Source organism: Oryza glaberrima, chromosome 7 (genome assembly GCF_000147395.1).
Source record: "Oryza glaberrima chromosome 7, OglaRS2, whole genome shotgun sequence".
In the NCBI taxonomy this organism is placed as follows: Eukaryota; Viridiplantae; Streptophyta; class Magnoliopsida; order Poales; family Poaceae; genus Oryza; species Oryza glaberrima.
In genome coordinates this window covers 16,891,360-16,904,448 of record NC_068332.1, presented here as the reverse complement: position 1 = coordinate 16,904,448, position 13,089 = coordinate 16,891,360, and positions in this window count along the sequence as shown.

Below are 13,089 nucleotides of genomic sequence, written 5' to 3'. Positions count from 1 at the left end.
GCCAGCCGTGCAGGCGGAGACACCAGTCGGCGGCGGCGAAGGCGAGCCGGTCGGTGAAGACATAGATGCCCAACAACGGCGGTTAAATAGGCCAGCCGTGCAGGTGGAGACACAAGTCGGCGGCGACGAAGGCGAGCCGGTCGGTGAAGACGTAAACGCCCAACAACGGTAGTGTGACCAACCAACCGTATAGGCGAGGGCACCAATTGGCGGCAGCGAATGCAGCCGGTCGGTGAAGACGTAGATGCCCAACAACGGCAGCATAATAGGCCAGCCGTGCAGGCAAAGACACCAGCCAGCGGTGGCGAAGGCGAGCCGGTCGGTGAAGACGTAGACGCCCAACAATGGTGGTGTGACCAACCAACCGTATAGGCGAGGGCACCAGCCAGCGGCGGCGAAGGCGAGCCGATGGTGATGTTTTGACTGATCCATTCCTGAAGCGTAGGAGATAGGTTTAAAGCCATGAATTCCTATTATGCATATCTGGATCTGGATCCTGCAGAACAAACATATAGGATGAGTAGTATCTGATGTAAATATAATACTCGAGGAAAATTCAAGTATTTTAAAATGTTTACAAATATGTATTTCTCCTCTTGTTAATTTTGGTTTCCCCGAGCAGATGACTCCTTACGTTTAAACACTCTGCCCGACTAGTCATAGCTCCCAAGCACCGGGAGTCGGCCTAGGCACTTCCCAAACACGCATATGAGTGACATGAGTTCGTCATTAATGGAACAAAGTTTCACGGATCGGAGTTTACTACTCGGGTACTTTTGCAATTGTTAAGAGCAAAAAATAAATTATTTTATCTCTATGCTTTTGATTTATTCCGAGTAATACTTAGCACCTTGCGTTACTCGATCCATCCAACGAGCCCCCGGGTGCTAGGAATCGGCCCAAAGGCAACTATCCATTGGCAAACCAAACGGAAAGCATAGGTAGATGTAACTCCATAACTCGATAGGTACTTTTGTACTCAGATTATTTCACACGCCATCAAGATAAATATTATGAAAATTGTTGAAAAATATGATATAATATCTGTAGTCCCCGACTCACTAGTCAACGGCGAACCAGTTGATGTAGTGAGGCAGAGGAAAAGGAAAATATCATATAAAGAAAATTAATGATGACTTAGCTTTGTAATATTCCCCTTGGTGATGGCAGAGGTAGCCAATGTAGGAACAAAGTCATCCATCAATAACAATGAAGACACCAGTCGGCGACGACGAAGGCGGTCGACGGTGAAAGCGAAGATGCGCACCAACGGCGGCATAATAGGCCAACCGTGTAGGCAGAGACACCAGTCGGCAGCGGCAAAGGCAAGCCGGTCAGTGAAGACGTAGACGCTCATGAACGGTGGTGTGACCAACCAACCGTATAGGCGAGGACACCAGTCGACGGCGACGGAGGCAGTCGACAGTGAAAGCGAAGACGCCCACCAACGCCGGCATAATAGGCCAGCCGTGTATGCGGAGACACCAGTCGGCGGCGACGAACGCGAGCCGGTCGGTGAAGACGTGAACGCCCATGAACGGTGGTGTGATCAACCAACCGTATAAGCGAGGACACCAGTCGGCGGCGACAGAGGCAGGCCGGTGGTGAGGTCGTAGACGCCCAACAACGGCGGCATAACAGGCTAGCCGTGTAGGCGGAGACACCAGTCGGCGGCGACGGAGACAGGCCGGCGGTAAGAATGTAGAAGCCCAACAATGGTGGTGTGACCAACCAACCGTGTAGGCGGAGACACCAGTCGGCGGCGACAAGGGCAGACCAGTGGTGAAGATGTAGACGCCCAACAACGGTGGTGTGGCCAACCAACCATGTAGTCGAAGACACTAGTCTGCGGCGGCATCGTCCGACGTGTTCTATGGAAACCACGGCGAATTTGGCGGTGGCTCCAACAGTACATGCGAAGAGACAAAAAAAAAAATCTCTAATTAGTATCAAGAAAATTAATGATGTGGATGTATATTTGCATATATGCAGCACGCATATGTTGTTTGACTGGCCGATTGATCTCCTGTAGCATGAACATTAGACGCATCCATATTCCGCACAAGCAGATCATTGGACCAATCTCCTGCCATTCGTGCGTATAGGTCGCAGGTCCGAGTCCGGATCGAATCCAAGTCAGAGAGAATCAGACTCGGGAAACGTGGTGCATGCAAAATAATAAATCACAGATCGAACTGAGATTGAGATTGGTATTAGAAACAAATAAAAAGTGCAGATGATTATGGATATTAATCGATGCATGTATGTATGCATGCTGTCTGCCTTCTTGCTTCTTTATATGCTGTGAAACCATCAGGAGCCTGCGGCAATTGGAGTATTTCACGTGTGGATTCCACCGTGTGTCTCCTATACATAGCCGACGGCTTGCTTGATAGTCTTGCAGCACGATGAGTCGTGCAGAGGCGGTCGGCAGATCTCATCGACCTCCAGTGCATGTATGCGAATATGATATCGGAGGGTAAATCAATATATGATTAGAAATCAATCTAATATAAAATATTGAAATGACAAACCAGGGATCGATTAGAATCATAGTTCTAATTGAGATTGTCCTCGACCAAAAAAGATGTCGGCGATTCCTGAGATTGTTTCCATCGCACTTGTTGACGGAAAACTCGACGATACCCTACCTGGCGTGCCAACTGTCGAAACATGAATTCGGCAATAATAAAAGGGGGTAGCGCACGAGACCTAAAAGTAGATGGATGCGGAGACAAGGATTTAAACAGGTTCAGGCCCTCTCAATGAGAGGTAATACCCTACTCCTGTTTAGGGATTTGAATCCGCCGGGTGTAGTATAGATCTGACGATCTAGTTGTATCATGCCCCCTAGAGGGCCTCGTGCCCACCTTATATAGGATGGGGGGCATGATTATAAGATAGAAATCTTAACCAATACGGTATCGGTTTCTTAAATTTACTTTACAATATCATCAAACCAAGACTTTAGGCCGTTCCGTAATATACAAGGAAACGTAATACCCAAGTCATGATCCGTTACATATTCCATAGACTTAAACTATCCCTTATATCCAGTCGGATAACCATTCCGTGTGGGTATTGGGTACCCATAATCTCCACAGCATGAGTGCAGGAGGTTTGGTGTATGCATAGGATACGTTGTCCCACACCGGCAGCACCTCATGCATCCTCTCAGCTCCTCCCTCAACTTAAGCACAGAGATTTGACTAGGAAGTCGACACTGGTGGTGATCTTGGTATGTAGATGTCTAACCGTAGACATCTTATTTTGTTACGAGCACTGCTACACGTATTAAATTTTTCTTAATAAATTTGTACTAATAATCGTCTCAACCGTTTGATCAAGGAAGCAGTTGTTCAATTTGAAGAGTTGAGACCACCTGATGTTTCTGAAATATCATGTGCAGTACTACTGAAAATGATTTACATTCGTTCTGAACCTTTGAAGCTATTGCTGCTCGCTACGACTATCAGGACAGTTCTGTTTGATGATTCATTTTTGTGAGTTTTGAAGCTATTGTAGTTGTTATGTGCCACTGATGTATCTGGTGGCATAAAAAAAATCATCTCAATGTGTTGCCGTTAACAGCGAGTAATTAATTGTCTTCAAACATGAAATCAATAGGTTTTTCTTTAGTTAAGTGACTTTCATTTTTTAGATAATGGATTTTCATTAATCCGGCCTCTATATCCACGAAGGATATACACCGCCAAAAGAATACAAGAGTACTTAGACTCACATCTCAACAAGGAGGAGACACACAACCAAAAAAGAAAAGAAAACCAAATGACCTCAGCACATCCTACTTCTCTGCCTCCCGCCACATTCTCCTGAAACAGCCAGATTTGATGAGTGGAAGTCTACTGGTCGCTGCCGCCGCTAGTGCGCCATTGATGCAAATCTCCATTTGTGCCATCTTCATCAGTTTCAGGTAAGCTAACGTCATGCGCCGCTTATAAGCCCACTCTCAACCGTCGTCATTCGTGGTATAGTCGAAACTAGCCAACTAGACACAAACTGAAGGGATCGGCTTCTACTTCACCAGATTCCTAGGCATCTACTATCCAAAGTGCTCAGACCGCTACCGTCTCGAGCCACCGCAACCCTAGTGCCGCCTGCGTCGACGGGGGCCGCCGCAGCCCATAGTGCCACCGGCGCCGCCGGAAGCTGCCGTCGTCCTCTGTCGCAGCCCCTAGGGCTGTCGGCGCCGATGAGAGCCGCCGCAGCCCCTAGGGCCACCAACGCCAACGGGAGCTGCCGCCATCCTCTGCCGCAACCTCTAGGGCCGCCGGCGCCGACGGGAGCCGCCGCCGTCCTCCGTCGCATCCTCTAGGGCAGCCGACGCCGACGGGAACCACCGCCGCCGCAGTGCCGACGGGAGCCACCAACGTCCTCTGCCGTAGCCCCTAGGGCCACCGACGCCGACGGAAGCCGCCGCCTTCTTAGGCCGCCATAGCCCCTAAGGCCGCCTCCACCGACGGGAGCCGTCGGGCCGCCGCCAACCTCCGCCATCCTCCGCCGCCCCCACCGCCGTCCAAAGAGACTCCATCACCGATGCCTTGCCACCTCCCCGCCGCCGCCGTCCTAGCCGCCGGTCAGCTTTCGCGACAGGCTAGATCTGGGAGCTGGGGGGAGAGGAAGTGACTTTCATTTGGTCTGATATGTTTTGTGTTTTCCAAAATCAAAACTCTAGCAGAATTTGATCTTCCTTCTAATGGGTCGACCTGCGCTACCCAATAAGATCTAGTGTGATGACCCGTTGGCACTGTTGCAGCCTAGGCTGGTTGCATGGGATGAGTCCGGATCACCCCGCGGCGGACCACACCCATTTATCCCTAACGACTAGTGGTCTGGTTCGGCCAGTGGCTTGGTGTGCCAAGGATGAAGAGAGTGATTGGTGGCACAGTAGTATAACTTTGAACACAATGTTGTATGGTGATCGGGAGACAACCATAGTTATTGAGACCGGACCGGTAATCAAATCGGTGAGGCTCTCGGTTCAATGGTTCACTGGTTCAACCGCGTGAATAGGTGGTCTAACCTGGTTCAATACTTATCAAATATATTAATCATTCTATTAAAACACAAGCGGTAAGGTGGCCTGGTTGTTGAGAGAGTTAACTCTCTCCCATGCGTCCTGGGTTCGAATTCCACCCAAGGACATTTTTTCCACACCTACACGCACGCTTCCCTTTCCTATCCCACGCAACCGGTTCAAGCTGAATTGTGTTGTACTTTCTTCGTTCCAAAATATAAGAGAATTTGGGTGGTAATTTAGGTGGGTATGAGCTGTCCAGATTCATGATTCTAGGATATGTTATATCCACCTAAAATCTTTTATATTTTGAGATGGAGGGAGTACTAAAGTGGGACTTTGGGTTTGCCTTTAACATTAATTTATATATCCACTTATGTTGGTCTTGACGAGCTTTGTTTGTAATGGACTGTGTTGCATAGCTTTGCTCTATAATTTCATGGTTTTATAGGGACCCACAGGTACAATTGTTCCTATAACCTCATCCATTAGCCCGAAGAATGAAAAATTGGCGCCACCCCTAGACCTGTATTGTGAAGTCCTCACACCTTGGGTGAAAATTACCACTCTATGTATCCAAATTGTAGCTAAGGCGAACTGTTATTTTCAACCAAAAATAAATGGCAAGATTATTTACTACTTCCTTCGTTTTATATTATAACTAAAAATATATTAGTATTTTCAATACAAAATAAACATATTATCAAAATATATTCAATGCTAAATTTAATTAAACTAATTTGGTGTTATAGATGTTACAATTTTTTTCTAGAGTAAATTACATTGGTGGTATATAAACTTATTAGGTGGGTGTAATTTAATACATTAACTTATAAAATGCTCGTTTTGATACATGAACTTATCTAATCCATACGAACTAGGCCCAAAATAGCTTGGCAAGGTTAATTTTACCTAGCTGATGTTAATTAGAATGTGGCATGCATACGTACAGTGAGTATGCATAAAACATGCTATATTTATAAATTTGTTCTCTACTTTATCTTGAATTTTGTATGTTTCTAACCCATGTATCATTGCTCGATATTTTGTATCTTTCTCTACAATCACTATATATCTTTCTATCTTTTTATTGAACAAGTTTATGTCTAAGTAGTAATATTCTCATATATATGTTTAAGTAGCAATCTTCTCATATATATGTTTACGTAGTATTCTAATCAGCACCTAAATTAACAAAATTAGTCATGTAATGTCCTTTTGACCTTAGTTCCCACGTAAAAGATAAGTTCATCTACTAAAATGAGCATTTTATAAGTTCATACACTAGATTGCACCTACCTGACAAGTTTACGTACCGCCGATGCAGTTTACTCTTTTTTCTATAAGGTTGGTCAAACATAAAAAGGTTAAACAACTTATTAATATGAAGCGGAGGGAGCATTTCCCTCTATGTAGAAAAAAATTCTTGGAGTATCCAAAAGTTTTCATATGTGAAAAATTGTGTCTGCTGAACTATTGAGTACAACTGACAACTACATCTGACCAACCAACTACTCTAGCCTCTCTGTAGTCCTTAGGCCCCCCTCCTTGTCATCCAACTTCCATGCCCCCACTATTTCTTTAGCGATCCGTGAATGCGTGATCCATGACGTTTTGGCGTGAAACACGACCTCATCCTGGAAAATCCTCCGGTTCATTTTCCACCAAATTTCCAAATTGATAACGAATGAAGATTGATCTGGCTCCATCTTTCCTCCTTGTCTCGTTCGCTGTATCCCCATATCGTCGACGAGTCATATCATCAGCTGCCAAATGGCATGTCCTTTCCTTATATGTGAGCAATTTACTCTTTCTACTGTAGCATTATGACTATTAGCGTTCCAGATGCTTTTTAGTTACAGGATATTCTTCGGAGGTGATGCGATCGCATATTGATTTTTGCTATTATATTTATCGATAAATATTTTCCTAAAAAATTATCAAAAATAAATATAGTATAATCATAGTGTAATTATGTCGAAATTTATAACTTATATGTAACTTTCAAATAATATTGGTCATTAGATTTGCTTCAAGATTTGTGCAAGTGATGAAGAAAAAAATATAGTACGTGCACAGATAAGGGGATTCGGTCTCATGACCTTCGCTTTGTGAAAATAGCATATTTTTATGGGATTTTTAAAAGTTACATACAAATTGTATTGTAGTTACGTATAATTTATAATGTAATTCCTTTTTAATTGTAATATATTTACATTCGACAAAATTTTAGGATAAAATTTGTTGACAAATGTATAGATAATCCCATACGAAATGAAAAGGTGCGATTTCTTTCTCATAATAAGAGTAAAGTGTATTGATGGTCTTAAACTTATTTGCTTGTGTTATCCAAGTATCTGAACTTCCAAAATCTACTTTTAGATCCACGAACTTGTTAAAGTATGTTATTCCGTCGGTTCCAAATTACATCTACCCCTCAACCATCATACGTGGTACTTATATAAGAAATAGAAACCACATAGACGCTAAAATGACATGCCACACGAACATTCTAATCCTTTTTTTTCCTTTTTTTCATCCCCTCTAGGTTTCCATTCTCTCTTTTTTTCACACGAACAGGAAAGAATAAAAGAAGAAAAATGAGAAAAAAAAGATAAAGAAAATGAGTCAATGTCCGCGTGGCATACCACGCAAGCATCACGTAGGATCCCGGAAGGGTTGTGGTAACAAGTTCTTAGACCTGAAAATGTATCTTGAGACTTTGGAACCTAAAATAACACAGACAGACATGTTTAGAGGCCAACAGTGCACTTTACTCCATAATTAATTACGTTGGTAGTTGGTTATGGGCTTGTGGCTTACAACTTTCAGAAGCTTAGAATATGCTGGGCTGCATCATGATTTCTGGCCCCAATTAGTATTAAGCCAGTAGCTTAACCGGGAGAAGATCCAGGCCACATTGCCCTAATGCCCAACAGATCTCCAGAGGCTGGCGGCCCATATAGTTTAGTTAGTCAAAGGGTAGCCCAACAAAAAAATTTCTCTTTTCCATAAAAAAAAGACTAACAAATCTTTGATTTTTCCTAGAAGACTTTTGTAATTTCAACGGGGAAAAATGAAGAAAGTGAGCAAAACTGACCCTGAATTTCAAAGGGGAGAAATTTCACGAGAATAAACTAGCAGGACTCGTGGAAGCACGCGTATCGTCGCGACTCGCGACTAGCCGAGCTAGCTTCCTTAGCTGCCACAGACTAGCCAGCTAGCTGATGATATGATCCCCGATTGTGCGTGGAATTCCAGGGACAATGATAAAAACGGCCAAGAAAACAACGATTTTAATTTGGGGGTAAGATATTGATGGATGATGCGAGTCTACACATCGGTCTCAAGGATTATTTATTGACATGAGAGACTAAGGGCCAGTTTAGTTTGTCGTTGAAATTAACCTTATCAAAATTTATTATTTGGTACACTTTGGCGTTATCAAATTTTGACAACGTTAGATATATTCAGTTTGTATCTTTACAAAAGAAAAATGGTAGTGTTTGTATGAGAAGAAGCTTTCAAAAATGCTAAATTATTAGTAATCTGGCAATGACAAAAATATATTTAGTTTGTTACCCTACCAAAATAATACTCCTACCAAAACTAAAATTGGTAGGATTAAAAGTGAACAAATCGTATTTGGGAGATGCTCATGAGAGCACGCATGCGTGTAAAGACCTATTGCTAATTTGTTAATTTGCCGGCTTGACGGTATTCCTAAATCTTAAGCATTAAGAAATGCTGTACGATTAATCCAGTGCATGACCATTATTCGTCAGTTGGATTCGGGACTCTGCCAAACCGGAAGCTAAATATAGCTTTCTTGGCTGCACCCTGCACATTGTTCACTAATTCAATTAATCTATCCCATGAACAATCAAGTTTTCTTCTCTTCTGAGGCCGAGTTTAGTTTTAAAATTTTTCTTCAAACTTTCAACTTTTCCATCACATCGAAACTTTCTTACACACACAAACTTACAACTTTTCCGTTTACATCGTTTCAATTTCAACCAAACTTTCAATTTTGGCGTGAACTAAACACACCCTGAGTTGTTGATGTTGCTTCTGAAACTCATGCTAAATGTGCTACCTACCAAGCTAATTAATCATTCACTCTTGCCAACTTTCTAGAGGGACATGAACTTCTGAAGGCCTGTGGGTCCTGCACGATCTGATCAGAGAAACTTGACAAGATCTATATTCGGTCGGTGTAGATCTAGTACTGGCTGCTTGCTGTATGCAACATGAAGAATTCATAAGAAGTTACTCATGTCCTAAAATATTTATCATTCTAGGTAGTTTAATATAGATTAAGATTTTCTTAAAAAAATACTATAGTACCTTCATTAAATGATATATGGTTAAAAGTGAAGTGATAGTTGAAAGGTATAATACAGAGAAATTTAAATGAAAGATGATGGATTGGACTGGGACAAGTAATACTTCGAGTGATAAATATCATGGGATAAATTTTAAATGTTAGGAAGATAACTTTTTGGGGATGGAGTTAGTAATTAACAGCTTTTCAAGGGTTTCTAGGAAATACTTCAGCTTTAGTACAAATGAAAAATATATATAAAAACTTGCATATATATGTTCATCTCTTAGTAACTAACTTTAAAAAAAAAAGGTGTGTTAGAGTTCTTTCTGAAACGATTGACTTACAAGCCGTAATAGGTTATTAGTAAAAAATATTTTGCAAATAAAACTTTTACATGTGTATTCTTAGCAATTTAAAAGTAAATACAGAAAAATAAAATTACAATAAAAACCTATAAAACAACACATAATTAAGTTTTTAAAATTAAATCTTAGTTACGTTTATAAGCTGAAGGGTAAACGATGAGACTGATACCTCGGTTTATATTAACTTGATCATTCCAAAGAACTCAATGATCAATAGCACAAGCAGAGTTTATATTAACCTGATCATTTGAAAGAACTTAATGACCAATAGCACAAGCATGCAAAAAGTTGCATTGTTGCAACAAATATAATTCATGCGTGTCGATATTGGGCAGGTAACTAAATGAAGTCAAGAGAATTACCGGGTAGATGATACTCCCTCCGTTCTAAAATATAGGACACAACTGCTTTTTAAAGTGGTTTCATAATATAAGAGTAAGTTTAATAGCATAGCCAACAGCTAACTCAAATTCATCTATAGCCAACCTAATAGCTCATTTATACAATAGTTACATACTACAATATTAATATCTGGTCCCACTTATCATACACACGGTGTGTCTTGGAGTCCGTGCTACAACTGGCTACAAATCTGTAGCCCGCTGCTCTTCTCTCTTCTTATTTATCTCCTTAAAATATGTTTGTAGCTGGTTTATAGCATGCTATTGTACCTGCTCTAAGGCGTGCATGCAATTAATTAGGACGTTCTCTCCCCTAAATCATTATTATTTTAAATCCTATACTCGTAAGATTTTCAATTCTATTGGTTGCATGTATTGTATTAATTAGAGTGATTCATGACAACGATGAGATATTAATTATTTCTTGGTCTTTGGGTTAAAGGTGGTTGTGCCTTAGGCCATTCCCAACCCAAGACACTAGATATAGTTTCCATAAACTCCACGTCATCAAGAAACTAGTACTAGACACTACTCTTCCAATGCAAACACCACTATTCCATACTTAAATTTAATGTCACTTATCCCACATGATGTCTTGGATGTTGTGTAGAAACCATGTCTCATGCAAGACATGATTTCTTTCTCTTTCCTCATTTATTCGTTTGCCACATCATTTTTCATCCTATGTGGCAGCTTATTTAATGCTATGGACATTATCTTAGTCATTGGGTTGGGAATGGTCTTAGAGCAGGTACAATAGCAGGCTATTAGCCAGCTGTAAACATATTTTAATGAGATAAAGGATGAGAGAGAAGATCAGCGGGCTACAGATCTGTAGCCAGCTGCAACGCGGACTCCAAGACGCAGTGTGTTTATGACAGGTGGGACCATATATTAATAGAATAGTAAGCAACTATCGTATGAATTGACTATTAGATTGGTTATAGATAAATTGGAGTTAGTAGTGGGATTTACTGTTAAACTTGCTCTTATACTCCAGATATGTACCAAAAGAAAATTCCACATTTAAGGGACGTGGGCCACGTGGCAATATAAACAAATTGAAGCGACCTAATTAATTAATGCGTGCTCATCAACTCATGTGCGCATGGGCAGCTGGTAAGCTCGAGCGACGAAAATGCCAATATCCACCAGCCGCCACACACTAGTGAAACCATCTTTCGTCGGTCGGCCAAATTCCACAATAGTCCCGGATGCAATAAAAACTGGGAAGATCATCTTTAGTCCCGGTTAAAAAGGGTAACGGGCATATTTGATCTTTAGTACCGGTTCAAATGCTGTCAGGGCCTGTCAGGCACCAACCGGGACTAAAGTTCGTAACTTCAGTCCCGGTTGGTAATACCAACCGGGACTATAGATCTCGGGGATCTTTAAGCCCCGGTTGGTAACACCAACCGGGACTAAAGTCCCACCCCTATTATATGTCGTCTTCCTCCTCCAGCTGCCCGAGCAAGCTTCAAAATTTCTTCAAAAAAGAGGGGAGGTCATGCCAAAATTTCTAGTGAATTTATTTTGGTGATTACATACAAATCGGAGGTGCCTAAAAGGTTTGCAACTTCATCCTCCAATGTTTTTTTTTGTCATATTACATTTGCAGCTATGTTTTGCACACTTTTTTGTCTCCAAAATTTAGTTGTAAGTTGATGAGGGAGAAAATTTGTGTGGGGAAGAAAGAATATATAGAAATTTAGTTGATTTGCTAAAGAAGGTTTTATAAAATAGTTGAGAAGGAAAACTATAGTGAAAGTTAATCTTGAATACTAGAAAACAAACTAAAATGAAAATTAAAAGAAGTAAAACACATTAAAATTAGTTTAAAACTTTAGAAATAGTAAATAAGAATTATTTGGTGTAATATTTTATGATTTTTGTATGAATAAAGATATGTCATTATTGTATGACTGTTGAAACAGTTTGTAATTATCTTATAATTATTGTATGACTGTCATTATTGTAAGAATAATTATTTTTGTACTATTTTTTTCGACTCATGTAGATGGATCGGCAATGGATGTACGCTGACTGGCGGTCCAAAGAGTTTATTGACGGCGTGCACTATTTTTTGAGAGTGGCCGAAGCTAACAGGCAAAGGGGGTTTTATTTGTTGTCCATGCAATAAGTGTAAGAATCAGAAGGGGTATTCTGCATCCAGGACTATTCATTTCCACTTGTTTGAGTCGGGGTTCATGCCAAGCTATAACTGTTGGACATCCCACGGAGAGCAAGGTGTTGAAATGGAAGAAGATGAAGTGGAAGACGACAATATTCCGGACTTTGCTCAGTACGTTGGATTTGAAGGAAATCAAACGGGCGAGGAGGAAAGGGATGCTGATGTTAACGACGTTGCGGATGATCTTGGTCAGATGTTGCAGGACGGCAAGGAGGACTGCGAAAGTGAAAAGGGGGCCCATAAATTGGACAAGATGTTAGAGGACCACAGAACTTCGTTGTACCTAGGTTGCGAGCAGGGGCACAAAAAGTTGGATACCACTCTGGAGTTCTTGCAATGGAAGGCAAAAAATGGGGTTAGTGACAAGGCATTTGGCGATTTATTGAAACTCGTCAAGAACATTCTTCCGGAGGGAAACAAATTGCCCGAGACAACGTACGAGGCTAAGAAGATAGTCTGCCCGCTAGGACTGGAAGTTTAGAAGATTCACGCATGTCCGAATGATTGTATCCTATATCGCGTTGAGGAGTATGAGAACCTAGAAGCATGCCCTGTTTGCAAAGCACTACGATACAAGATTAGACGAGACGATCCAGGAGAAGTTGACGGGCAGCTAACAAAGAAGAGAATTTCTGCTAAGGTGATGTGGTATTTCTCTATAATTCCACGGCTAAGGCGTTTGTTCAGGAACAAGGGGAATGCTAGAATGATGCGATGGCACGCTGAAGAGCGTCAACAGGACGGGATGCTGAGACACCCCGCCGATG